General features: G+C 40.4%; 1 protein-coding gene and 1 long non-coding RNA gene across 4 annotated transcripts in view; one reads left to right on the top strand and one right to left on the bottom strand.

The window, feature by feature from the left end:
* Positions 1-26,567, top strand: part of FMN1 (formin 1) — a 372,953-nt gene that overhangs the window by 75,702 nt on the left and 270,684 nt on the right. The gene's annotated exons all lie outside the window — the stretch shown is intronic.
* LOC112547388 (uncharacterized) overlaps positions 13,760-26,567 on the bottom strand; it is a 42,574-nt gene continuing 29,766 nt past the window's right edge. The window contains exon 3 of the long non-coding RNA XR_012903422.2: positions 13,760-14,153. This is a non-coding gene — a long non-coding RNA (uncharacterized LOC112547388). The remainder of the gene's footprint in view (positions 14,154-26,567) is intronic.

The raw sequence follows: 26,567 nt of genomic DNA, 5'->3' as shown, positions 1-26,567 counted from the left end.
GGATTGGTGCATTTGATTAATTTCTTAGACCATAGTGGCTAAGGAAGATTCAGTTTCCTAAATGGCTGCAATATCAGGAATATGATTGCCAATGATTTTAGAGTGAGACACCTGGGGAGCACACAAGAACCAATTACAATTTATCACAACTTCCTTTATTAACAAATCCAGTGAGCAGATGAATAATCCCCAAAACATTGAAATATCATCGCAGACAAAGAGATGGCACAAAATGTTTAGCTTTATGATTGGTATCATTCACATCTGCTCTGGAACATTAGTATGTCAGTGGTTAGCCTCCTTTCCCTCTACCTCTCCTCTTCCTCATTGTCATCACAACCACTGGGTGTAAGCCTGGCATCGCCCATTACATGGAGGCTTTTATTTTGTTGTTGTTATGCTTATATTGACATCCGCTATGGCTAATGTATATTCAGTATGGTTTCAACCCCTTTTCTTTATTTCCTCACTTTCCTAATGTTGGAGTGCCCTTCCCTCATAAGTTAGTAGGCCTTTTATCTCAAGCTTATTAGCATATACATCAATTAGTTACTAGGGAATTCTTGTGATTGGACTGTCTGCCAATGTTTGTAGCTTAAAATATCTAAAGCTGGTATAAACTGGCATCTTGTGGTCAGGCCTGCCAACAGGAGAGGGAAAGGGAACAAATGCCACGAGGCTGCAATCCAAAGGGTTCTGGGGCTCCCAGTCACTGCACCCGCTACTATGGAAGTGACTGGAACCCTGGGTACTTTAAATTGCTGCTGGAGCACTGTGTGGTGCACTATAGACCCAGAGATGGCCCACTCCAGATGGTGCTGGGGGCTGGCTGCCTGGCCCCACCTCTTCTGCCGGAGGCTTGGCCCCTTCCGGGAGCATGGAACCAGCCGCCCCCATCTTGCCCAGGGGCCTCGTGAGTTTGTCGGCTCACCAACTTGTGGTTACTTGTTAGCAGTTTAGCAACACTTATAAAGTTATCTTGGGATATAAGTTCATTTATGGGTTAGTTACTTATGTCAAGTCTTTAGGCATTGAACCTTAGTTGGTTTGGCTAAACTATTGATGCCAGTAGGTTTTGAATTATTGCCTTAATCCAATACATGAATGGTAATTGACATATATCTATAGCAACATAGCTGGCTAAGTGAACTGACTCACTCTGCTGTGGATTTCTACGCTGGCCTGGCAGTATGAAAGCTGTGGAACTCTTAGCCTCTGAGCAGTCTGTGTGGTGAACTGCAGACACTGTGAGTTTCTGTAGTTGCTGACTGAAATTGATGTTCATGTTGGTTTCATGGCAGCTAATAGCTGTTTGGAAATAACATGCATAGGGTTTCCAATACAATTAAGAGGGCCAAAGAAGTTTTCAAAAATAGAAATTTTTCACAAGCTGGAATATATTTGGAAGCTGAACATGGTTCATGATGTAGAGATTTGCTTCTTAAGTGGAGATTCTTGCTGAGCATATGACACCTATACTCTGTAATGTGTCTGCTCAATTTATAGATAGATACAGGTGAAAATATTAACAGCCCCAAAGCACCATCTACTCCAGTGGTCAGTGTCAGATGCCCCAGAGGGAATTAGCAGTAGAGGCCAAGATCATCTCATCTGAAGAAGTGGGTTTTACCCACGAAAACTCATGATATTATGCATACATTTTTGTTAGTCTTTAAGGAGCTACAGGACTACTTGTTTTTTTAAAAGCTGTTTTTAAAGTTACAGACTAACATGGCTACCCCTCTGAGACTTTTAGGCAACCATCAAGCGATCCATACCTTGTCGCTCATTCTCAGCTTCTGACAAAGGGAGGCTAGTGACATCATTCCTGTCTATCATGGCTAATAGCCATTGATGGACCTATCCTCTATGAATTTATCTAGGTCTTTTTTAACCTGTTATGGTCTTGGCCTTCACAACATCATCTTGAAAGGAGTTCCACAGGTTGACTATATGTTGAATGAAGAAATACTTCCTTTTATTGGTTTTAAAACTACCATCTATTAATTTCATTTGGGGACCCTTAGTTCTTGTGTTATGAGAAGGAGTAAATAGCACTACCTTATCTACTTTCTGTACACCAGTCGTGATTTTATAGAACTCTATCCTATCCCCCCTTACTGATCTCTTTTCCATGTTGAAAACTTGCAATCTTATTAATCTTGCCTCATAGAAAAGCCATTCTATGCTCCTAATCATTTTCTTGCTCTTTTCTGAACCTTTTCCAATTCCAATATATCTTTTTTTAGATTGGGCAACCACATCTGCATGCAGTATTCAAGATGTGGGCACACCATAGATTTATATAGAGGAAATATGATATTTTCTGTCAGATTATCTATCCCTTTCTATAGGATTCCCAACATTGTTTGCTTTTTTGACTGTCGCTGCACATTGAGTGGATGTTTTCAGACAACTATCCACAATGACTCCAATCTTTCTCTCTTGATTGGTAACAGCAAATTTAGACCCTATTATTTTATATATACTGTTGGGAGCTGGGCGTTGACCCATAAACTTCAAGACATGATTTTCAGAGGTGCTGAGCTGCAGTGCCTTGCAGACTTTTGTAAGTCAGCATTTAGGAAAAATCAGGCCATAAATTGTTTGTGACTTATCTCCTTTTTGGGATATTGCTGCAGTTCCATTCCAAAGAGGTACTCTGGCTGGAGCCATATTGACTTACAGGAAAGGGTATTGCTGTCAGAGATTTTTTGTTAAGGCAACCTGAATGTGGGAATTCACTTCCCCATTCTCCCATGTCAATAGTCTGAAAATGAGCTGCAGATTTGAGCTATGTTCACAGGGTCCATTCCTTGTTGTGGTCTTGTTTGCAGAGAGTGAGCTGAGGGCTATAACCTGTGTCCTGGTGTGAGGCTTTCTCTTCCTGAGTTTGGGAAAGCTAACAATATTCATTCAGGTTTTAATATGATTGCCCATCACTGTCATATCAGAGTACCTTTACTGTCATTTTCATTTATTTTGGCAGGACTGCATTTATAAAATATGGCAAAGGTAACAGGGACATGGAAAGGAACTTTTTAGTATATTGCATAAAATAATAATAAAAATTTCTTATTACACATAGCATCAGAAAAAAAAATTACACATTGCCATGAGGAAAAACATGACAAATTTGAATGTCTTTTAAAAATCAATCTGATCCTTTCTGGTGTCAGGAGTACTAATCCATCTATCATAACTGAATGGTTCTTGCACTGTGTAACCACCAGGCATGACTAAGATCTTTTGAGTGCATTTACTGTGTGTTTCCATACTTTAACATGCTTGGATTACTTTTAAGTTTGGCTTTATATACAGTGTTGTCATCATGGCTTTCTATATTAGTCTGTAGCATAGACACAGCCTCTGTTGGCACAACTTATGTGGCTCAAGGGTCTGAGAAATCCACCCCCTCTGTGACATAAATTACACTGATTTAAGTGCTTCACGGGGTTGCGGAGTTAGTCTGTACAGGATAAACTCAAAAAACAACAAATGGCCTGGTAGCACTTTATAAACTAACCAAACATGTAGATGGTATCATGAGCTTTTGTGGGCACAGCCCACTTCTTCGCTCCGGTCCTCTACATGTTTTGGTAGTCTTTAAGATGCTACCAGGCCATTTACTGTTTTTTAGTTTATACTGATGTAAGTGTTCATGTGCACAGTGCTCTTCTGCTGATATAAGCTTATGCCATTCACAGAAGCAGGATATTTTTTTATGCTGACAGGAGAGCTGTCTTCTGTCAGCATGGAGCATCTTCACTGCATGTACTGCAGCAATGCAGTTGTACTGGTACAGCTGCAATGCTGTATGTATACATATGGCCTTAAGGTGATGTGTATTCTTCACCTTAATTCCAATTTAACAAAGAGTTTGTCTGGGATATGAATGTAATTTGTAAAATAGCAAAACCAACTTGACATTCAATATTGTGTCCGTCAGTAACTTAAATGGAGAAAAGTTATCATAATAAAACTGTTCTGATAATGTGGGATGAGATTTGATGGTCTCTTTTGGAGTTTCTTAATTTAGTTTCTGATTGTGTCTTTTATATAGAACCTTTTAAAAGCGTTTTTGTTTGTTTTTTGACAATTGTCACAGCCTTATCCATCAAAGGTACATGCTGTAGGCATAGCCTGAGGAATAGCCTTTAAATGCTGGATCCCACTAAACAAGGGGCATGCTGGAGAACTGTTCAAAGGCAACAGGTAACTTGTATTAGGTCCTATCTGTACTAGAGAGGTCACAGAAGCACAGCTCCATGGATGCTGCTGCACTGCTGTAAGATTTCCCATCTAGCTACTCTATGTTGACTGGACAGAGCTCTCCTAACGAGATAATTAAACCGACCCTCTTGAACAGTGGTAGCTATGTCTGCAGGAGAGCACCTCACACCAACATAGTGCTGTCAACACCAGCACCTCTGTTGGTAAACTTGTATCATTCAGCTATGAAGTTTTTTACATCCATGAGCAACATAATGACAAAAGAGCTACAGGTTGGACCTTCCTGGTCTAGCACCCTCAGGACCCAATTGGTCTTGAATGAGGGACTTTCCAGACCAGAGATGGTCAATTCCAGCCCCTCCCAAGGGACTGCCAGCCTCCTGGCTGGTCTTCCCTCATGTCACCAACCCCACTGCTGGCCTTGACCACTGGGCTCTGCTGGACCACAGATGTTGCTGGACCAGATTACCCCAACCAGAGAGGTTGACGCTGTAGTAGAGCCATAACCTTAGAACAGTGAATTTATCTAATATTGAAGTGTAAAGCCATGGCTCATCTTTATGTTTATTTACTGTGTAACAAGTATATGTTTGCTGTCCCTCACTATTTCATCTTTGATTCTGTGGGTTTTCTGTTAACTAATTCTTTCTTTTATGTTTCACCCCAGCAGGTATTTGTTGTGCAAACTATGTGGAGTTGGGTGACGTAGTGAACTGAGAAAGAGGGGGGAAGGCAGTTTCACACCTTCAGAGGTGACAAACCATAGGGGAATGGTCTGTGTGTCTGGTACTTAAAAACTCAGGACGGATGGAGTTGGGGAGGTTTTTTTTTTTTTTTTTTGGTTTCCTAATATATTTCAGGACAATTAGAATACATCTTTAACTCTGCTGGATATACATTTCCCCTTGTATCACGTTCTTAGACAAGGTACACAAATCAAGCTTTATTGAAATTGTATAAAATCCCCAAATAAAAGCAGCCTGAATATGACCCATAACTCCTCAGTCCTTTTAGAGCACAAAGCTCTGGTGTGTAAACCAGAGCTTTTTCCTTTAACTCCCTTCAGCAGCTCTTCAGTCCTTCCTTCTTTCTCCGATCCTGCCCTTCATGCTTTGGAGAAGCTCCTTGTAAATGTCTCCAAAACTAACTCATTATCTTCTTCCAAATGCTCTTAAAATTCTTTTTTACTGTGAGACTTAGGTTGCAGGTGTACTGAGACTACTCTACAGCTCCCACTGGCCAGGAATGGGTGCAGCCAATGGGTACTGGGGAGGTGGTACCTCTGGGAGAGCCAGCTCACTGAGTTGTATGCCCGCCCCTCTCCCCAGGGGCTGCAAAGATGTGCTGGCTGCTTCTGGGAGAAGCGTGGGGCTAGAGCCGCAGGGAGCCTGCCACAGTCCTACTGCGCCACTCTCTGGGAGCTGCCCAAAGTGAGCGCCACCCTGCTACAGCACCTGCCCCTCTCCCTCAACTCACATCTCAACCCCCCCTTCCAGTCCTGAGCCCCCTCCTACAGCCAGCACCCATCACTCCCACACATACTCCAACCCTCTGCCACAGCCCTGAGCCCCCTACCAGAGCCAACAATCTCTTCTACATGCTGCTTCCTTGTCCAGCCCTGAGCCCCCACTCACCCAAATTCCCTCCCAGAACCCACATCTCTTTCTGTGCTCCAACCTCCAGCCCTAGCCATGATGAGCCCCCTCCCAGAAGCCCCAGTCCCTCCTGCACCTCAACCCCCTGCCTCAGTACAAGACTCCTTCTATACCCAAATTTCCTCTCAGTCTCTGCACACTACATCCCCTTCTGCACCACAACACCCTGCCTCTGTCTCAGCATGCATCCCTCTCACACACTCTAAACCCGTTGGCCCGAGCCCAGAACCCGCACCCCTTCCTGCACCCTCGCCCCGGGTCCCAGACAGATGAATATGAGTGGGTCTGGGAGAGAGGGAGTAACGGAGGAAGGGGGGATGGAGTGAGCAGAGCAGGTCCTTATGGATGGGGTGGGGTAAAGGCAGGGATCCAGGGCAGGGGTGTGCAAGAGAGTTTGAGTTTGTGTGATTAGACAGTTGGCAACCCTAGACAGGGCCTGTCTTTTTATTGTATGTATGTACAGTGTCTAGCACAATGAAGTCCTGGACTGTGACTGGGGCTCATAGGCACTGCAATAATACAAATAATAATTAAATAAATGCATGACCCACCAATAAAGTAGAAGCACTAATATACTGTATGGCCAAAGCTGATACTGCTAGCTTTCCACCTTCAGCTTCCCTTTGTCCTATTTCCATTGAAAAGACCTAACACGGATGCATATGTGCTGTGCAGCTTTTGCATTGAATATGAACATTATACTGAAGTTAGCAAATGAAAACAAAATAAAATATTGGACAGGAATACTGATAGATGGTAATCTGGCCTGTTCCCTGTTATGGTATAAGCTGGGGAGATTCAGGGAATAAGGCAACTTCAAGGTCAGATCATATGTGCAGTTAGAATAAGAACCAAAACAGTGACACTTAATGTTTACTGTGTGAAGTGTAATGGTTGACATGTAAAACGCTCTGTTTTTTCCTGCCATTTTTAATAATTATTGTAGTGAAAATTTCAAAAGAAAAACACATTTTTTAAAAAAAAAGTAGGTGCTAACTGGAGCCTTTATTTGTGGTTTATGTTGATCTATAGAAGCCAACAATGGATTCAGTCACTGACTCAGTGAAATTATATTTTAAAAGTTTTCTGATATTTCTCAAATGCAACACAGTTTTTCATTCTAAATGGAATCTAAAGTAAAAAGTACTTTTAAAAAGTAAAAGAAGAATGGTCATAAGCTCTAAGTAGGTGACTGCAGAAAGGATTTTTTAAAGCTCTTCCTTTCACTTGTTAGATAGTAATTTTGGAAAATTTGTATAGTGTACCTTAAATAGAGATTCATAATACAGTCAATTTAGGGAGGCAAATTCGGTCCCAAAGAATTAAATATTTCAGATTGGCCTTTATCTTTAGATCTCAGTGGTGACTGGGTAACATTTAATCTTCTTTCTAGTGTGACTTCTCCAATATTATGCTTGACTGGTTTGGGTTTTTTTTAAGATTTGACAGATTCTTTTAGATTTAAAGATGATTTATTAGTTTGGTGCTTAAATGTTCACTTTTTTGATAGAAAACTGTACACTTCTCAATATTACAGCTGACAAAATAGAAAGGATAGTATTAATTCAGAGATTTATTTTCAATCTCCTATAGTAATTAAAAGATCAAAGGGAGGGCCCAAAGCAACCAGTGGGAGAGGATTAGGGAAACTGGGAGGGGTAAATAAGAAAGAGGAGAAGCCTTATTCTGTTCTGAACTTTTTGTTTTCTCCATCTAATTTTTTACTCCTTTTTTATCCTCCCAAGCGCCTAATTATGTATTTCTTTTTATCATTCCTTCCTCTTCAACTTTACAATTTTGCATTTGTCCCTGGAAAAGCTAAGCAACTTGTCTGCTTTACAGCTTTCTGTGACCACATACATAAGATATATAAAGATGTCAGAGTTGTCTTATTAGCCATACACATCACGGCATCAGGCACGTAAGTAATGAATGTACGTCAAAACCACAAGCCTTCACCTATCATTGTAGCTCAGTAGAGAGAATGAATCCTATATATATGTGCAAATCTGATGTACTCTGTCCAGAAGAGGGCAGTGACTTTACACATATATGCAGAAACCTATGCAGAACATTGCTGTGAAATTACTGGAGATTGTACTACTTAGCGAGGCTGCTAAAGAGAAGGAGATTTATTGGATTAGTGTCAGTAGCAACAAAATATGAGGGAAAATAGGAAACAAAAAATGATTGTATGAACTTCTACTTATATGTAGTATACAAAAACAAAATCAGTTTGTGTTAAGGAATCTAGTACAGTTGGTCAAAACATTTGAGGTGATTCAGTAGACAGACTTTCCCTTTATTTTTTAAAGTAGTGACATATGTTTAATCTTATTTGAAAAAGTTAAACCATGTAAAATGCAGAAATAATGTATTTGCTTTTAGTTGCATGTTAGCATACACGTAATGTTGTAAACCTAAAAAATACCCTTAAATGCTGCTGCTGTATATTCTTTGAACAGCTAGCAAATAACTTTTTTTTTGTTTTTGCTTTGGTTTCTCCTTAAAATTCAATTGTGCATTAATAAAATGCAAGCTACTTCACTTTGTAATTCAGTCAAAGATTGCAGATGATTTCAAGTGACACATTGTTTTGTCAATTACAAATAGTTTATAGTGTCTGTTTGAGATAATGTGGTCTCAGCATAGGACTAGAAGTCATGAAATCCTGAATTCTGGTTTCATCTATGGGACTGATTTCCTCTGTGTTGAACAAATCACATAGTCTTTCTGCTTCCGTTTCCGTCTCTATGAAATAAAAAACTCCTTGTATGTGTGTAAAGCAATATTTGTAAAACACTACAGAATTGGTAAGAATTATTCAATTATTTGTTCTTTGTTTGCATGGTAAAGGATATGGATAAAATTTGAGTGAGAGTGAATGGGTCACTTAATATCTCAAAAAAGGCTTGACTTTGTGTGGATCATCTACGTTGAAATAGCATTAAAAGAGTTGAAATAGTTGTGGTTATTACTGTGGTAAAACAGAGGTGACAAGGGGGGCACCAACATGAAAATCACTTTTCCATTTGAAATCTCACTGTACTATTTGTACTTGTTGTTACAAGTAACCCCCAAAGATAATTTGAACAGACAGCAATAAGGCCCTGATTTTGCAACCACTTATTGCTTTGTCTACAATTGCAAGTTTAAAGAACAGGTGTGGCAGCACTTCATAACACCAACCCTAGGAAAGAGCTTTCCCAGCATCCTAGGAAAACCACCTCCATGAGGGGAGTAGCTAACAGCCCCGAGAATGCAGCTCCCAGCATTGGAACCCTGTTTACAGTGGCGCTTTACAGGACTGTAACTTGCTGAGCTTGGGATGAGTGTTTTTTCACACTCCTGAGAAAGTTATAGAACAGTAAAAATGGCCGTTTAGACCAGCCCATAAGCATGTGCTTAATTTTACTGCCATGAATAGTCCCATTGGAACTACTCTTGGTAGTGAGGTTAAATGAGAGATGCTTTCATGAACCAATTGGCGTGACCAGACAAAGGTATTGCGTGGTTTGTCTGAGTCCTTTTTATGAAACTATAAATAAAGCTAAGGCATAAGAAAGGCCATGTACTCCCTCTGAGTCGTTCATACAGATGACAAAGTGCTTCTTGGCCCCTGAAAAACAGCAAGTCTGGGTTAAGATCCCTAAAATGGGGTTGTGTAACCGTCTTCTCTTCATCACAGAGTTTGGGTTTTTTTAAGTGGCAAGAACAAATCTACTAGGTTTTTTGAATATTAGTAATGTAGTTTTCTTCACTGCCCACTTAATTACGCATTTCTCGAACATATGTCTTGTAAATACTATGAAATGTTACAGATATCAGGTAATTATTTTTAACTTCTTATTTAAACATTCCCAAGTGCCTTTGGTGGGATACTTGAGAGAGTTTATGGATAAAACTGTTCTAACTTCATTAGCTAGGCCGACTGGTGTTTGAGTTGAAGTGCCCAGAATCTGAGGAAACTGTGTATCCCTTAGTGAGAGCTAAGTGGTCTAATACTGCAGTGCAGCCTTGGGTATTGATTAAAGGTTTGGATTGTGTTATATGATCAAGGGTTGAATGAATGCAGATACAAGGAGAACTTCTGAGAGGGATGTGTGACAGATTCATATTAATTCTTAAAAGCTAAACACAAAATGATTAAATAAAACTTTGTATCGTTGGAATAAGCAGTGACCAAAGCACTGTAGGTGGTTAAATAAAAGTTAGGTATTTTAAAAGTTTCCCAAAGAGACTGCAGAGATCAATACATTTAAAACTCATGATGTTTTTCTATATGCATAGACTACTAAAGTAACATTGACATACCGGCAATACTGCATTAGAGATTTTGGCCAAAATCCATATATTTAGTTGTAAGGATGTAGTAAGGGGCTACTAAGCTTTGGTCAAATAATATGTTTGTTGAATCAGGATTTTCTGACTGTGAAATACCTACAGGATACTACAGTGTGCAATTCATATTATCAGTGATTCTATAAACTGATTATTTTCAGGATATACAACACTCTGTGCCTTTAAATTTGAATAAGTGATTCCCCAGGTGAGACTTTTTTTGTTTCGTTTTTGTTTCGCGTGGGGGAGGGGGGGGGAGAAGATGGGGTTGGTACAAATGTTGATAAAATCTGTTTGGTTAATTATTTTCTACAGTTGCAGATACCAGTAGTGTCATAAAATCCTTTCAAACAATACCTGCAGAGTTTCAAATTTGGCTCCAAAATGACAAGCGATTAGAATGTTAGACTAATTTCCATAATGGGTTTTCTTACTCATACCTCATGTTCATGTATTTACAGAAATGATCATATCTCATCCATTGATTAATTAATGCTATTTTAAAATTGTACAAGTTATCATTGTATAGAAGGAAGGAACTACTGAATTGTATGTATGTATTTGTGAATATCCTCTTCTGTTTTTATAAACTTGTGAGTTTTTTCTTTTTATTGTACTACTAGACTATCTTCTTAAAAAGCAATTATCATGAGTAAAATCTCACCACTTTGTTTAGGAGTTTCTTTGGAAAATGTATATGTACAGGTTGAACCTCTCAAGTCTAGCACTCTGGTCCGACAACATTTGTGGTCCAGCATGATTTTAGCTAGCCAGATGTCCACTTTTCATGGGTGTAGCCATGTTTCCTGTGGTCCCATAAAGTATTTTTTACAGCCATCAGTCCTGGTTCTCAGTGTTCTGTGCTGTTATTTAGCTCTAATTTAACCCTAAATGTCTTCTAAAAACCCAGTAAGCAGTGGATGTGTTGATAATGCTGCTAGACAATATTGACTTCTCATGGTTCAGCAAATCCTCTGGTTTGGCACCATTCCGGTCCCAAGGGTGCCAGACTAGAGTGGTTCAACCTGTATTAGAAAAAATCAGGAAGTATGACTAGCATGATTGTATTGTACATCACTATTGATGATAACTTTTTCCCAAAGACTCCCTCACTGTGACTACCACTCTAATAGTAGCAACAATGAAAAAATGAAAGATGTTACATCCATGAATAATGTTAAAGCCACAGATATTATGTTGGTGAGTGATGTTATGGATATGCATGTCTCATATTACTTGAAGCTGAGTAGAGCAGTAGTGGAAAGGAAGCACTGAAGGTTAACTTTCATACTAATTAATTTAACTTTTTTGTGTATGTGATATGGAAATCTTCAATCTTTCATGTTTCAGAACTGAGAACTAATTTTCAATTAAATTCTTTGAATGCTATTTTGAATGTTAGCCCAGACCAATCTACCAAATGTAGTCATGGAAAGAGGCTTTTAATCTTGCTCCACAATGTAAAAAAGAAAGAAATCAGAAAGAATGGAGAGTTATTAAAAATATTGTTGTGTATAAGAAACCAGTGATTAGGAAACAAAAGCTAGTTTAAAGACATGAATGTTTAACTTGGCCTGATATTTAAGTGCTGTGTGGTTGAGTTGTGTCAAAAAGACAGTCCCAGAAGTGGAGTGTGGGGAATATGTGGAAATTCATAGCATGAATAAGACCTTAATTTCTTCAAACTGATGGAAAAAGTTGTTTGAGAAAAAGAGATGAGTTCTTTTCCAATAAGCTTGTTTTTAAAAGAAGGTGAGCAGGTAAAAGCAGGTTTCTTCCCCTGGAAAGACAAACACTTCAGTCTGAGAAGATGTGTCCTGCAAAGCCAGAAAAGACCATGGATTCTGCAAAGGTAACTTTTACTTAATGTCATACCTGCCTAATATGTCTATTCTCTAAGGGCTCATCTAGACTACGCTAAAGTGTCAAAAGAGGATATGCAAATTCCATGGTAAAAAATGAGGTTTACGCGGCTTTTTGAAAAAAGGGGGGATTCGCAAAAAAAGCCATGTCCAAACTACTTCCACTTCCGAAAGCTCCGCTCTTTCGACACTTTAGCATAGTCTAGATGAGCCCCAAGAGACTTGTTTGCCAAGATTTTCATATGATAGAGATATAGATTTTTGTATAAAAGGGCTGGTGAGGCCACAGAGATTCAACATAGGACTGGAGGAGACAAGAAATGATGGCTTTGTGACTTTGTGTAATCCCTTAAAATCTCTGTGCCTCAGTTATGCTAGTAGTAAAATGAAGAGAAACAGCTTGCAAAGCTCTTTGGAGTCTCTGGTGAAAATTGCTACAGATATATCATACCCAGTGTTATTGTAGTCATATTGGTCCCAGGACATTAGAGAGAACAAGGTGGGTGAGGGAATATCTTGGTTTTGGAGGAGCTTCAGTTGGTGAGAGCGGCAAGCATTTGAGCTTACACAGAGCTCTTCTCTGGTCTGGAAAACATACAGCTAAACACAAGGGGGAAGAAATAATGTAGTGTAAAGTGTTAACACATTTCAAAGCACCATTCACTCTGAAATGGACAGATAACACCTTTCCAGCCATAGGGGAAAGAAGGAAGGGTGGGAGAAAGCCTGGGTGAGTGGGTAGGTAATCCAGTGTATCTATTCAATACATGCTTTTTACAGTCTAGCCAAGTTATCAATTTAAGCTCCCAGGCTTGTCTATTAAAGGAGTTGTTCTAGGTTTCCTTTGAGTATGAGAACTTAGAGGTCAGATGTAGAGGGATAATAGGAGGATGATCCCCTCCTGAGAAAAGAATCAAAGGGCACATATGGTCTTACTGTAAGACCCGAAGAAGAGTTCTGTGCACAGCTTGTCTCTTTCACCAACTAAAGTTGGTCCAGTAAAAAATATTATATAAGACAATGTGTGAAAAATTGTTCCAGAATGGTGGATTTGTCAGTGCATTAGAGGTCCCAAAATACATATTAATTCCCTATGGTAATGAAATATGGGAGAGCCACTTTTTAAGAGAATATTGTATCTGTAGAATTGAAAAACAACTATTTAAAATACACCTATGTAACACCATCATTGAATAGATTCTGGAGTATCTGAATGTGCTCTCATACAGATCAACTGTCAGTTTAAAACAGTTTGATATTTAAAAATAGGTTTGTTTGTTTTTTCAAGACCAATAAAGTAGTTTTTGTTTCATATATTGTAAGGCTGTGTGAATTGTTCACAACACAATTTTAAAAAAAACTGAAAATGTGTGGTCTTTTCTTTTAATTTCTTAAAATATGTCAATTTCTGTGGAGAAAATGGTGACATTCTATAAAAATAGTACCTTTTCTTAATGCACAAGCTTATGATTAATAAAAGTGACATTTTGGGTTCATTGAGCATTACATTTTCACAAAAAGTAAATTTTTCATGCAATTAAATGGACCACAGTTAAATTATGAGTACTGGTTGGACCTCCCTGGTTTGCAACTCTTGGGATCTGATCAGTCCTGGATGAGGGATTTTGCTGGCTTGAAGAGGTCATTTCTTGTCCCCCTGCTCCTGCCTCCCCACCCTAGCCCTGGCCCAGCTCCTTGCCTCCCTCTCCCTCAGTTCTGCTGGCTATGCTTCTCTGACAGCCTCACTGGGCTTTCCTGCTCTCCAGATATGTCTAGATCATTTAAAATCCTATCCTCCACAGTGCTTGCAACCCCTTACAGTTTGGAGTCACCCACACATTTCAGAGCTCTTCACTAACATTATCTAAGTCATTATTAAGTAATGCGAGGATAGAGCTCTGTGGTACCCCAGTCTTTTCAGTTTGACAGCAAACCATAAATAACTGCCCTTTGAGTATGTCCTTTTTATCAGTTTTGTACTTACCTTTCAGTAATATCATCTAGACCACATTTCCACGGGTTGTTTCTGAGAGTATCATGTGGGACTGTGCCAGAAGCCTTCCTAAAAATCAAGATATATGCTGCTTTACCCCATTGAGTAAGCTCTGGGCCATCCCTAAGAGAATGCAGGGCCCAGGACACCCCCGTTCTCTGCCCCAGACCCTGTCCCATTCTATCTCTTTCCCTAAGGCACCAACCCTAACCCACTTCTTCCTGTCCCTGCTTCACCCCTGCCATTTAACCCCTTATCCCAACTCCCATCCCTCCATGCCATCCAGGTTCTGTCCACCCTGAAGTGGGAGTGGGGTGGAGTGGAGCTAGGCCACTCATTCTGCCACCAGCTTTTGTGCCGCCCAGACCCTGTGGGATGGAGCAGAGCCACTAGCACAGCCATCAGCCCCTGCACACGCAGGCCCTATGTGCCTCTGAAGTGTGGGGCCCCCAAAGCAACTGTATTATGGATGTGATGCCTCTGAGTAGACTGGTAACCCTGCCTGAGGTAACTAGATGCCATAGTGCATACACTTCCTTAACTGCAATATCCTGAAATGAGCTTAACAAATATTTTTTCTTTTAATTTATTGATTTATTTTTTTCCTCAACTTTTCTTGCTAAGTTTCCATTTCAAACTATATTTTCTGCCTTTGTGATAAATTCTCTCCCTGCCTGATGAGAAGTATGCTGAGACATTTATTAGTTAAGGAAGTATAAATATACTTAAATTGAAAACAAAGGGTTAAAAGAAAAAAAAGATAGGAGGCCTAAGGAAATGATTAAAAAAAAAAATGAGTCAAGGAGATTAACTTTTAGTCTTAATAACTTTACCACAATCCAATGCTTTTCCTTAATAAAATCCTATCATGATTATGCCAGTAATATCTGATATGAAACTGGATATGCTGGTCATCATTATTAAAGGTTAGTTTGCTTGAGTTTTAATCAAGATGTTCAGTATGCAAATATGTTTTAAGTCGGATGATAAAATGCTGAGACAATTTTGTACTCTTGCACACTACAGAAATCAGAAGTCAGTAGTTTTGAAAATAAATATACTGTCTTCAAATACAACAGGATTTCAAAATGCAATTTAATATATAATTTTTTATGATAGCAAATTAGCAATTACAATTGCAAATTTTTATATTACAGTTAGTAAGCATGTTAACTTCATGGAAATGTCACATGAATATTCATTCATTTGGAAATGGGCTTTATGTGAAGTATGCATAAACCATAAGATAATTGCTATGGTTGGTTCTTACAATAGTCTGAAAATGAGGATTACATTGTATGCTTCTGATAGATATAAACAAACAGTATAAGCCTGATTTTTCTTTGATTTTGTTTTGCTTTGGTTTTCTACAATAACATCATCACTTTATGCAAAGCCACTTGTTAAAGCAGAGCTCTCTCATATGCCAATACACTTAAACCTCCATACTCTTAGGCTACATCTACACTGGCCAGTCTTGCGCAAGAGCATATGCAAATGAGGTGTGGTGATGAATATCGCTGTGCCTCATTTGCATACTTAATGAGCTGCCATTTTTGCTCGAGGGGCTTTTGTGCAAGAGCCGTTCTGCTGCTTATTTTCAGGCAGAATGGTTCTTGCGCAAGAGGGGGGTTTTGCACAGAAAGGAGCAGTATGGACTGCTCCTTCTTCCGCAAAAGCCCCTTGTGCAAAATGGTGGCTCAGTATGCAAATGAGGCACGGCGATATTCATTGCTGTGCCTCATTTACATATGTTCTTGTGCAAGACTGGGCAGTGTAGATGTAGCCACAGTGTGCCTAATCCAGGAGCACCCGTGGTATGGAGGAGGAAGTGGCACTAGGAAATAATCACTGACTTGCTGTGGAAATTAGTTCCACAGTTTAATCACATTTTCTGAAAGAAACGAATTACTCTTGTTTTTCCCCCTGTGTTTGTATAATGAATTTTTGATCTATATTTTCTGCTATTCATTATTTCATATACTTTTATCATGTCCCCTCTTATTCATTTCATTTCTAAAGTTAGTAATCTCAATTTTTCAGCCTTACTCCATATGAAAGTTTTTTCCAACCTTTGATCTTTCTTGCTGCTCTTTTCTGAAACTCCTTGAATTCTGCCATTTTTTTTTTGAGATGCACACCATATTCCCACTGAGGCTACACCACCATTTTTTTTTGTGGGTGCCAGGGAGGCTTGTGGGTCATGCAACACTGCTGTACCACACCTACAAGAGATTTCAGGGTTGGAAGTAAAGTCTAAAATGGAAAAACCTAGTTCTATTACAAAAAGCCCTGTGAGGCAAACTGTAGCTGTTGGAGAACGGTGTTGCTCTGTGTGCCTATTCCCATAACCATTACCCTTAGTTGATGGTGGGCCAGACCCTGAACGTTTACATTAAAACTCTGGGTGATTCACCTGATATGTTAGGCTGGATGATGACCTCATAGAAGATCCTTGGAGGAAGAGAGGCCTACTACTAACTTATATTAGTTGCTTTTTTTTTCCCTTTGTGGGTCTTTGATAGCTCCAGAGAGGGTAGATCTCTTAGGACTTAGCCAGAGGAGCTGAATCATCCACACCGGGACCTGTGCTACTAAGCATCAGGATATTGTAGGCTGAAAGTTTGTTGAGTACAGGCCTCCATCACACCACTAAAGGGTACTGTTAGAGAACCTGTGAGACTCATTATAGTGTTTTTGGTATTTTTTCTCCATCCTGTTCATTATACACCCTAGCATTCTCTTTCCTTTTTTGACCACAGAAGCACATTGAACTTGATTTTCATTGAGCTGTCTACTTGGATATCCAAATCTTTCTTCAGTTGAAACAGAGTATTTTGAGCCCTATAAAGTGTAATTGTACTTTTGAATTATTCTCTCCAGTGTGAATTTGCACTGCATTTGTCAGCATTAAATGTAATTGGCCACAGTATTGCCCATTCACCTAGGTTTTTGTTAATTCTCTCTAGTTTCACAAATCTGTGGTACAGCTACTTGCACACTTTTCAGTTTTTTTGAAAGATGCTCTTTTGTAAAACCAAAAGTTTTTTGTTTTTCTGAGAATAAGTCATTTTGACTAATTTTTTTATTCAAAAAATATTTGAATAAAAATGTTTTTAAATTGTTAAAATATTATATTTGACACTTTCAAAATAAATAAATCTGGGGCTTCTTTTCTAGATTAAATTTGAAATCAAGAAGTCATTTCAAACTATTTATAGTTTTTAAGAATTGGTTGAAACTAAAATAAAATATTTCAATTGAAACAAATTGTCAGTTTTTCAGTTGGCAAGAATTTTTGATGTTCTAACTTTCTGTCCTCATTCAGGGGAAATTGTTCAATATCTCAAAGATTTACACAAGACAGGAAGACTGTTTCCCACCCAGCTATAGTTCTGACTAACCTAAAGAATTTTGTCATCTGAAATTTTTTCATAGTTATTTCATTCAAATTTCTCTAAGGCAAGTAGTAATTCTGAGTAGAGTGGTATCTTTACATATGAGCTACCAGTCCATTATGGTATCAGTTCTTAACCAGCAGTCCAAGTTCCTGAGCTTACCTATAATATTAATAATTATAGAGCACAGAGGTTAGTCATCTTCCCTTAGCTCACCCTGGCTTTATTGCTGTTAAAACGTTTTGGAGACAGTAGGCAAACTGTGACTGCACTCTCCCAGAGGGACATCTTTAGTAGGAGCAATCATATGAGAAATCACCTCATGTTGTTTTGTGACACAGCAAATGAATTTGAAACTCTCAGAAGATGGCACAGGCAGCAATCATAAACTCTTTATTTTAAACATTTTTACAATAGCAAACAAACATAAATGAATCATTTTGTGAAAACATTTAAGGTCACAAACAGACAATTATGTGAAATTTGAAACAAGATCTTAATGTAGTTTAACAAATCCACTTTAAAGTCAGAGCTTCAGCTAAATTGGATTAATTTTCCTGACTGTCCCTGTACCAACAAGCCTTCTGAATAATTTACCATCAATTTTATTAGCAAATCAGCATGATGCAATCAGTCACCATGGTCACAAACCAACAATCTTAATGCCACATTTTGAGGAATTCCATAAAAAGTGTATGTCTGCTGTATACTTATGGAAAGTTGTCAAAGTTATCACAGCTCCCATCTCTCAAAACAGGTAGAATGTGAAATGTAAAGCAAAGATATGGGAACCGCTGTAAAAACTGAGACTTTTGGGGTATCTTTCCTAAAAATGGGAACAATGTATGGTGTTGTAGACTCTAAAATCCAAGATGAATTGTCCATAGAAAGACACATTCAGGTTGGCCTTTCCCATTGCATTATCCATAAAGGTGGATTGGAACTATTATAGTAAGGACTACTTTGATTCATGATGCTCATGTAACCCATATACCTAGTGCAGTTCACTGTCCTATGTAGTGGCACTTAGCTCAAAACAGTAAGACATAAGAACAAGGGAACTTTACAGCCTAAGATGAGAGCCAGCTGGCTTTATAGCTCAAGTTGTAGCAGCTCCTATACTAAGCTCCAGAGGTCCCAGGTTTAAAGCTGCCTAGTGGTAGTTATGCTCACCTCAAGAGAAAGGGTGGCAAAGCAGTCCCATAAAAAATACAAGACTAGTGTAATATCTCAGCTCGGGTCCAGGCAGCACTGAGAGGGGCTTTTCAGGGTGAAGTGCTCAAACCAGGGCTACTTACAGCTGGCAACTGAGCCTTTTCCCATATAGGCAACAACCCAGTCACACAGAGCACTTAAGCTGCCATTCTGGCCAGCAGGAAGCCCCACAAGTAAAACACCATAGACATCCCAGCTTTCCCTATGCCAGAATCAGACTTAGCCCTTATACAGGTAGAGTTTATAAAACCCATTCTCACCAACTCCAATCCCAAAGGACCAGTCCCAGGCCAATTTATGCTTCAGATCTTACCCACAAGAACACACTGGACCAATCCTTTAGAATCTAAAATCTAAAGGTTTATTAATAGAAGAAAGAAAAGGGTTGAGAATGAGATTGTTAAAGAGGAAACATTATTTAATCAATCATCAAGTTCTTGATGCAGGCTCTTACCACAGATGTTACCAACTGCTAGCTTAAAAGTCTCTAGTGTACATCCTGTATCAGAATGAATCAGCTAATCCTTCCTGACTCTCTGTCCCTAGCAAGGATGCATCTGGAATCTGGATGGACAAGAATTGAAGACAAGATGGAAATGCCCTCCTGGAATGTTTATATTCCTAGTGTCTCCCAAACTGGAGTTGGTCATATGATCAAGTGACCCTGTCTGTGTTTCACATGCAAGTATCCATTACACACTGGCTGGTCTTCAGGTTTCCAAACACATTCCTCAGGTGTGTATTGGCCACTTCAAGAGCCATTGTCCATGAAGCAGTGCTAGTTAGCACAGCCTTTCACTGAACAATCCTTCTCACAATAGGCAGTCCAGGCCTATTGCTCCCTCCCAGACAGAGAACATTTAATATAGGAACAGAGCCCATATTCATAACATCACATACAAAAATCATACAAGCATATGAGTAACATCTGTAGAGCATAAGCTTTCATTTGATACCTCATATGTCCCACTTTGAACAGATTTTGGAGCAAACACTACCCGTGGGTGCAACAGTGATCTGCCTGCTCATATTAAAATCCAATAACATGACAACTAGATACTGGGGTGTATATGGAAAATGAGTATAAACTGAGGAACAATCTGCCACTGCTGAGGGAAAAGAGACACCCGAAGAAACACATAGAACAAAAGCGGGGGGGGGGTTGTGATAATAGATCTGTGGAAATATAGAACTTATTCAGTTGACAAAGGAGATAGTTGTATGATAGTTGTACACCCACTAAATGGGTGAGACACTTTGTTTCGAATTGGACCTTTGTGATGCAGTGTGTGCTCCATACTGGCCCATGAGGGGTTAATAGAGCTGTAGGAAGGCTGTGCAAGAGGCTGCCAAATAGAGAGAAGCTATGAGGAGCAGCCAATCAGGTTAGGGTTGACCCATGTAATAAGAGCTGGAGAGCAGCATCAGTTAATCCCTGGAGCTTGAGGAGGGAGGACAACTGATTGGCTTGCAGGTTGAAGATAGCAAGCACCCTGGGCAGAACGGTGCTGGAGGGAAAAACCTAGGAAGCTAAAAGCAGTTCTTGGCAAACTTCAGGGATCTGCAGATTGAAGTCTTGAGGCAAGGGCAAAGAAGGTGCTAGGGCTGTGCAGAAGTGGCCCAAGGAGATTTACAGAGGAGTTGGAGGGGCAACCACCTACACAGTCCCTGGGACAAGACACAGAGTAGTGGACCAGCCTGGGTCCACCCCCTACTAGTTGCCACTATGGAAAGTGGCTGAACAAATATTCAAGAGCCAGTGGAATGAGGGACCCCACAGCATAACATGGCTTGGAGGGCTGTGTCAGTGAAGAGGACACTGCACTCCTGGGAGTGATATGGCTCCCAGAGCAGCAGTAATGGCAGCAAAGCACCACCAGAAGAGGGCACAGTGGCGAGAAGAGCTAATCCCTGTGACAGCCAGCAGAAGGCACTGGAGTGGTAAACTGCTACTGGTTACAAACTTCAATTGTGAGAGACATAAGCTGCCCTGAAAACGTCTGTCAAAGATGGCTTCTTGCAGTCATGACACAATGTTCAGCAAATCCAACATACAGAATATGAAAATGTTGGGGGAGTCAACATTATGGATAAAATTCAATACAGGGAGAGACTACTTAGAGTAATTGTAACAGTGGGAAAGATGCAAGATGCAGGGCTCAGAATATTTACCAGAAATGAAAGCATTTAAAAATATGTGCATGGCACACGTATCATTTTGAAGTGCTGGGGTAGTAATAGTACCATATGCTTTACCAAATGGTTATAAGCATGTTTTAAACTGCCAGCTTTATCAATAATATATAACAACATTTATAATAGGAGAGAGAATAGATAGAAATGGATCACAAACTGCATGATTTTTTTTTAAAAAAACTTTAGTTTCACCTAAAATGTAAAGTATGATGATGAAACTACAAATATATTATCTTTATTGTGAATATGTATTACGTGAAGAATTGATGTAACATATCCTTAGTAGGACATTAAACTTATCTGTTACTCCTACCTAAGCTACATTTTATACTCTAGTTACAAGCATGGTACCTAATTACCTCAATGTTGTGGATATACAACAACAACAAAATTCTGTTTTATCCAGTCAGGTGAATTTTATTCTCTTCCCTTCCTATACTATTTTGGAAATAGTTCAAAAAAGTGGGTTTGTGTTTTGTTCTGACACTGCTGAGGGTTCATAGTCATCTCACCTGCAAGGAACCTCCAGATGCAAAGGACAATTGTTGAGAAAACTGCCTCATGCACTAATAAATACCTCACCACTGAGTCTGACAGTTTCTTTGTTCCAGTGGAATGCAGTTTTATGTAAGCTCAAGGTCGCATAGGTCACTTGACCCAGTTACATGGAGAACTTTGAAAATGATGATCAGTACTTTTGACTGGTATTCAAATGGAGGCCAGCTGGAAGCTGAGACTTCAGGTGATGTGATCTCAGCAGCATCTGTTCCAGACCAGTTATGCTAATGTGCTCTGAACCATTGGACCTTTTATAGTTTGTTTCGCTCTTGGATACAGAGCACTACAGTGATCAAGTATAGATATCAGAGTTATATGGATCAACTCAAGAACTTAAGAATGGCCATACTGAGTCAAACCAAAGATCCAGCTAGACAAGTATCTTTCCTGTCCTCCAATAATGGCCAATGCCAGGTGCTTCAAAGAGAATGAACATTTTTAATTAGTGAACTGTCTCTTATCACCCAGTCCCAGCATCTTGCAGTCATAGGCTTAAAGACACCCAGAACCTGGAGTGCTGGAATAGGGGGCTCTTTCCAATTTTCACCATAGGCTTGACCTCCTGCTCCTCTTCTGTCCCGCTCCCCAACCCCAGCCCTCAAGCTGCTGCGTCTGACATAAATTGTCCCCAAATTGGAAATAGTTGTAGGTGAGGACTAGGTCACATAGCTCAGCCACCAGGCTCACCTACAACTATTTCCAATTGGGGAAAAAATGTATACCTCCAAGTCAGAGGCACTGCTATGGGCATCCACATGGCTCCATAATATGCCAACATTTTTATAGCTGACTTTGAACAATGTTTCCTCAGCTCTCATCCAACACCTTTCCTCTGCTTATGCCACATTGATGACATCTTCATCATATGGATCCAGGTGAAGGAGACCCTAGAAGAATTCCACCGGGATTTCAACAATTTACATCCCACCAACAACCTTAGCCTGGAACAGTTGTCCACACAACAGATCCACTTCCTTGACACTACAGTACTATTAAATGATGGACACATTAACACCACCCTATATCAGAAACCTACTGACCACTGTTTTTACCTATATGCCTCTAGCTTTCATGCAGGACACGTCACACAACTCATTGTCTACAGCCAAGCTCTAAGATACAACCAAATTTGCTCCAATTTCATAGACAGAGACAAACACAAGATTTTTATCAGACATTCTTCAAACTTAAATACCCACATGGGGAAGTGAGGAAACAGATTTTCAGAACCAGACAAATACCCAGAAGTAACCTGTGTCAAGACAGGTCCAACAAAGAAAATAGAACGTCACTGGCCATCACCTACAGCCCCCAGCCAAAAACTCTCCAGCACATCATCAATGTGATCTATCTTGCAAAATGATCCCTCCTTCTCACAGACCTTGAAAGGCAGGCCAGTCCTTGCTTACAGACACCCCTCACCCAACCTGAAGCAAATCCTTTCCAGCAGCTACATATCGCCACTCACATACACTCACTCAGGAACATACCCCTGCAACAAACCCCATTGACGACTTGGTCAATACATCCATACAAGTGACACCATCAAAGCACCTAACCACATAAGCCATGACATCAGGGGCTCATACAATTATGCATCCTCTAATTTTATATATACCATCAGGTGCCAGCAATGCCCCTCTGCCATGTATATTGGCCAAACTGGATAGTCTATACAAAAAATGATAAATGGACACAAATCAGGCAGATTTGAGTTGGGTCACAACCTTGCTGTAAATCTTTCACGTTGCACAAGATTTTTCTGGCTATTCTGATAAAACTGTAATCCTCTGTTCCATGTACCTATGCAATTAGATTCTCTCTGTGAAATTAACTGCTGCTGAGACATAGTAGGCCAAATTTATACTAGGAGCAAATTTTACATATAATTTATAAATGCCTTATTTTTAAACTAATCCTGAAGTTGGATAACTTAATACCCACTACGCATTTGGTGATGACTTTAATAAAATTAGTCTGGCTTTGTACTTGAAGACCAGAAATTGTGTACACTGTAAGCTAAGCATTAGCTGTTTTGGCAAGAAAAGAAATTCAAGCACATTACACTTAATTACACTAAGCTGCAGTATCTTAGGATAAAATTGCTTCATTGGATTAAACATTCACCATTTTTGAAAATGTTAACCTTATTGCTGACCACTGCACTCATGCTTGCTTGCCATTTAATTAGATGTTACATCAATTATTTGAATTTTCATCATATTCTGACTTAAAAGCATTTTATGTTTATTGCTCCATTATTGTTCCTAGGTTGCTGAAATCTTAGTACTTAAGTAGCTCTGAAAATCAGGATATTTATTTAGATGCCTAAATATTGATTTAAGTGTTTGCCTTCATGCAACCATGTTTAAAAAATATTGGCCTTAGTGTTTCATGTTAAAAAGATCCTTTTCAAAATGTTAAAGAAAATGTCAAAAATAAAATTGAAAGTATTTTGTTTCGAAAACAGTCATAGTCCATCTACAAAATGATGGTGTATAGCAGCGAACAGTTAACAAAGTTTATTTAAAAACAATGAGTAGTCCTGTGACACCTTAGAGACTAACAAAGATATACAGAATCATGAGCATTCATGGGTAAAACCCACTTTTACCCATGAAAACTTATGATTCTATATATTTTTGTTAGTCTCTAAGGCAGGGATCAGCAACCTTTCAGAGGCGGAGTCCTGAGATTTGACTTGTTCACCTCTATGTATGGTTCTGAGTGCCAGTCATACTTTTTAAAAATCAGTGATAGTCCTACTTACAGCAGCTTCATTAATAAAGAAAGATTGAGATGTTACCTTTTAGTGCAGGGGTTGGCAACCTTTCAGAAGCAGTGTACCAAGATTTAACTTATTCATGGATCTGTGTGCAGGGAGTTAAGGGGAGAGGAGGGAAGGGGAGGGGAGCAGAGGCTAAGGCAGGCTCAGTATGGTGACCATATTTTCTGAACCAGTTGCAGCTACAGGATGCAGTTGTAGGAGAATGGTTTAATTTAAATTATGAAACAGATTAAATATTTTAACTTTCTCATGTTGGTTTATCAAACTTCATTTTAAATAACATAAATATTATGTCCAACACAAAAGGTTTCAACGTTTTCTTTATTTATGGCAGGGGTGGGAACCTCTTTTGGGTCGGGTGTCACTGACCCACAGAAAAATCAGTTGGGGACCACAAAGTTAGAAGCAAACAAACTCCTCCAAAAATCCCCAACTCTCGCTGATATGGCCCCTAGCCGAGACACCTCACTCCTCTGGTGCCCCAGCCTCATGGGGTGAGGGAAAGAGTAATGGGAGACTGTGTTTCAGGACTTCCCATTGACCAGATTTACTTTTCTGGGGTTCAGGAGTTAGTGGATTTTATGACCCCCCTTAGACTCTGGGGTGTGGACAAAAATGAGGGGGTAGAGCGTGAGAGACAGGGCTACCAGCAAGCAGGATAGGGATGGGGTACAGGATGTGGGAGGAAAGGCAGTAGGGTGCAGAAGGGGGGAGGTTGTGAGGTCTGGCTGGGAGGTAGGATACAGAAGCAGGCTGGGAATAGGGTGTCTGGTCAGGTGGAGGGAGCAGGAGCAACAGTGAATGCAGGAGCAGGGTGGGGGTGTCTGGCCAGGCCAGGGGGGGTGCAGGAACAAGGGAGGGTGTCAGAGCAAGCTGGGAGTTGGGATCTTGAGGGGATTGGAGTGGGGGGGGGGGCTGAGCATGAAGAGGGACCTTACCTGGCTTTGCACCCCTTTGTAGTAATGGCCACGGCCACGCTGTCCCAGGCTGCCCCAACGGTAGGACCTGCTACCACTGCCAGGGCCCATGTGGTCCAGGGACAGCCCCAGAGGCCCCACTGTTGGGGCCAGGCCATCTGTAGCTGGCCCTGGAGGCCAGAGGCAGCGCTGCCTCTGCCATGCAATTCTGGGCCTTCCTTGGACTGCATGGCCAGGCAGAAGCGCCTCCAGTCCCAGTTGAGGAGCTGCTGAGGAGCCTCAGACCCAGCACTGCCTCCTTCTACAGCAGCTTAACCTGCTGCAGGGAGGAGGGAGCGCTCTCCAGCGGCTGCACAGGGGAAGCGGGGTGTGCTGTAGGTTGCCAGCCTCTGCTCTAAGGTTTCACAGGACTACTCATTGTTTTTAAAGTTACAGACTAACACCATTACCTCTCTGAAAATGTGTTTAGCATTTATATTTCCATCCGAATATTTGTGGAGATTATTGTGCCATGTATTCATGTGCATATACAACTATGGCAAAGTTATAAGGAAAGACAGACTGTCTTTTTCTAGATATCTTTCATGCTTTGAAGAATTCTCTCACTGTGTTAGATTTATTGCTTTTGCAATTAGAAGTACAGCAATAGGAACCATTTTATCTTGATTGACTTAAGTCATGACTGTGACTTTCAAAGTAACAAAAAGAACACTACCTTACTACTGTACATGCATAGGACCAAATCTGTGGCAAAATTACAGTAATTGCTTTAATACTACAAAGTATTAGAACGTTTTTATATGTATTGTGCATATTTTTGCCTCATTCCATGGAACACGTCACTGTGGATGGATTGAGAACTCTGTTCATACTTTTAACACCATTTTGACTTAAAGCATGGGTGGGCAAAAGGGCCTCCGTGGGCTGGATCCGGCCTGCTAAGCAGGTTGATCCGGCCTGCAAAGGTCCTATCACTCTCCCATCCCCAGGTCAATCAGGGCCTAGGGACAGGGGAGTGTGCAGTATTTTGAGTTAACCCTAGCAGTAGACTCTAAACACTATGCACTGGAGGACAGGGAGCAAGAGACTTTGCACCTCCCACTCCTGCCTTGAGGCCAATCAAGACCTGGAGGGGGGAGGAGACTTTGTGCACTCCCCTGACCTGGGGGTGGAGGGAATGCGCAAAGTCTCCTCCCTCCCTGTAAGGAGCTCAGCACTTAGAGTCAATCGGCAGCTGCTGCTCAGCTGGCGGGTGACTAAGCACAGTGCTCCCTTGCAGGGTGGGAGCAGACTTCGTGTGCTCCACCCACCCTGGGCCCTGAGTGACTTGAGAGCAGGTGGAAAGTGCACAAAGTCTTCTGCCACTGCCAGGGGCACAGGTGCCTATGGGGAACCACCAGCTGTTCTGAAC

This window comes from Pelodiscus sinensis, chromosome 5 (assembly GCF_052426305.1).
Source record: "Pelodiscus sinensis isolate ZL-2025 chromosome 5, ASM5242630v1, whole genome shotgun sequence".
Taxonomy (NCBI): domain Eukaryota; kingdom Metazoa; phylum Chordata; order Testudines; family Trionychidae; genus Pelodiscus; species Pelodiscus sinensis.
Note: the sequence above shows the minus strand (reverse complement) of the source record. Positions and strands in the feature narration are given on the sequence as shown.